Genomic DNA, 2633 nt, shown 5'->3' with positions numbered 1-2633 from the left:
TCCGGTACATTTTCTTGATTCCAAAACATGCGTTGAAACCCTGGAACTTTGAGGCGATGAATCCTGAGGATAAATAAAATAAGGGCTCGAACAATCAAACTTTCACGCTAACGGATAACACCGCCGAGAACAGGTGAAGAGATCACCTGCTAAACCAATAATTCACTGGGCTAAACTTTGAGATTGCAGCGACCAATATAACAACTGTCTACAGTCAGTGAAAAATGAATGATTAAAGCTTGTAGGAGTGAAAATCCAACCAGCCAGTCTTCACTCTTAAACCAGCAACTATGAAGAAAAACATGCCGGAGAAATACTCGATTTCAGTGCGGTGACACTGGGCCAGAGTAAAGTTCATTCAATATAATTGCCGAGTGGCTGGAGGGTGGATTTGGAACTCCTGACCGATTGCACCACGCATTTTCCAGATCTGCTTGGATCACCAATCCCTTCAGTTCATCACTAAGAGGGACAACTCGATTCTCGGTTTCTTTTTCTTGACGATTGATGAAATTTTACAAATTGGAAGCGATCAATATCAAAGCTAAACACGCCACCGACATGATCACAGATGCAAAGCGGCCACACTCTGCTTCAATGAGATGAAAGTCAAGAGCGATTTCACGGTCGAATGCAATGGCTAACACAATTCATTCAACGAAAGTTCAGGTCGTTGAGGTGCCTTTAAAGTCCTGATTGTTTCTATTGGACTTCTTCCCAAAGCATTTGAGATTCACGTGGGACGATTTGGGGACGTTATTTTCTTTTGTGCAAAAGTTTCAACTGCAGTTCAAGATCAAAATTCCTGGGACGACAGTTGTTCACAATTTATCGGTGCTGGGACCACTGCTGTTCACAATTTATCGGTGCTGGGACCAAGGTTGTTCACAATTTATCGATGCTGGCACAACTGTTGTTCACAATATATCAGTGATGGGACCACGGTTGTTAACACTTTATCAGTGGTGGGACCACTGTTGTTCACAATTTATCGGTGCTGGGACCACTTTTGTTCAAAATTTACATTCATGATTTGGACACGGGAATCGGAAGTACAATTTCAAAATTTAGGGACGACACCTAATTGCGAGCTGTAGTTAATACAAAGAAAAATGCGAATAATAAAGGAAGACATTGGTAAATTTGCAGAATGGGCGTGTAAATGGCAAATTAATTGCAATATTTATTATATACTCCCTTGCCTTTTTGCCCCCCCCCCCACCCCACTAAATTCATTACCTCGCACTTCTTCAGATTGAATTGCATTTGCCACTTTTCTTTCCACCTGTCTGCTCTATGGATATTTTCCTGCAGTCGACAGCTTTCCTCCTCACTATCAACCACAGGAACAATTTTTGTGTCATCTGCAAATTTCTTCATCATGCCCCCTACATTTAAATCTAAATCAATGATCTGTACCATGAAAAGCAGGGACCGAGTACGAAGCCGCATGGAACCCCACTCGAAACAGCCTTCCAGTCACAAAAGCACCCGTCGACCACAACCGCTTGCTTCCTGCTCCTCAGCCAATTTTGGATTCAACTTGCCAATGTCCCTTGGATCCAATGGGCTTTTACATTTTTGACAAATCTGCCATGTAGGACTTTGTCAAAAGCCTCGTTAAAATCCATGTTGACTACATCAATCGCGATACCCTCATCAATCCTCATTGATACCTCCTCAAATAATTCAATTCAAACGACCATCCCTTAACAAATCCACGCTGACTGTCCTTGATTAATCCGTGCCTTTCTAAATGACGATTCATACTTCCCATCGAGTTTATGCTGACTGGCCTGTATTTACTCGAACTTTCCCTTTCTCCCTTTTTAAACAATGGTACAACGTTAGCAATCCTCAAAACCTCCTGCACGACACCTTTTGCCAGGGTGGATTGGAAAATGATGGTTTGAGCCTCCGCTATTTCCTTCCCTGCTTCTGTTAACAACCTGGGATCTATTTCATCTGGGCTTGGAGATTCAGGTCGAGCGATTTGAGGACTTCTTTTTCCTCTTTGCAAACGTTTGTCCCGCAGGTCAAGATCACAAGTCTTGGTCCAAATTAGGATGTCTTCCGGCTTTGAACCTCAAATCGTGAATTATACCCCGATCCCAACGAGCCCAGAAACAAGAACGTGTCCTTAAATTAACGTGTTACAGGCACATTCTCTGAGAGGTCTGTCTGTGGAATGAAAGGGCGTTTTTGAACAGTCATTCTGTTATCCGTTTCCTCCTGAAACCTGAACAAAAACGAACACCACATTGTTATTTTGTCACTTTACTCCATAAATTAGGTAAAATAATAAACTGCATAAGGCACTACTGGGAGTTGAACCCAGGATCTTCTGTTTACTAGACAGATGCTTTAACCAACTAAGCCACAGCGCCAATTGATAACATGGTGCCCCCCACCTCCTCACTAATATCTATCAGCGACACTTCACTGTTGGGGGTTCGGGCCGTTTTGTCTCTGTCCATTTCGCTTGTCCGTTCACCTGTGCATCCCGACACTGACTGCATTTCTCGCTGAGTTTATCTTTGTGTATCCTTCAGTGAGTTGATACATGGAGGATTATGTGTGATTGTATTTGTGACATGAAATAAATCAGGGCTTCAGACAATTCTCGCTCTGAC

General features: G+C 42.8%; 1 non-coding gene across 1 annotated transcript; it reads right to left on the bottom strand.

Annotated features, from left to right (window-relative positions):
• Window positions 1-2313: 2313 nt before the first annotated feature.
• Window positions 2314-2387, bottom strand: trnat-agu (transfer RNA threonine (anticodon AGU)). Its single transcript has one exon. It is a non-coding gene; the product is annotated as a tRNA-Thr (tRNA).
• Window positions 2388-2633: the final 246 nt, after the last annotated feature.

Source organism: Heptranchias perlo, chromosome 20 (genome assembly GCF_035084215.1).
Source record: "Heptranchias perlo isolate sHepPer1 chromosome 20, sHepPer1.hap1, whole genome shotgun sequence".
Lineage (NCBI taxonomy): Eukaryota > Metazoa > Chordata > Chondrichthyes > Hexanchiformes > Hexanchidae > Heptranchias > Heptranchias perlo.
Note: the sequence above shows the minus strand (reverse complement) of the source record. Positions and strands in the feature narration are given on the sequence as shown.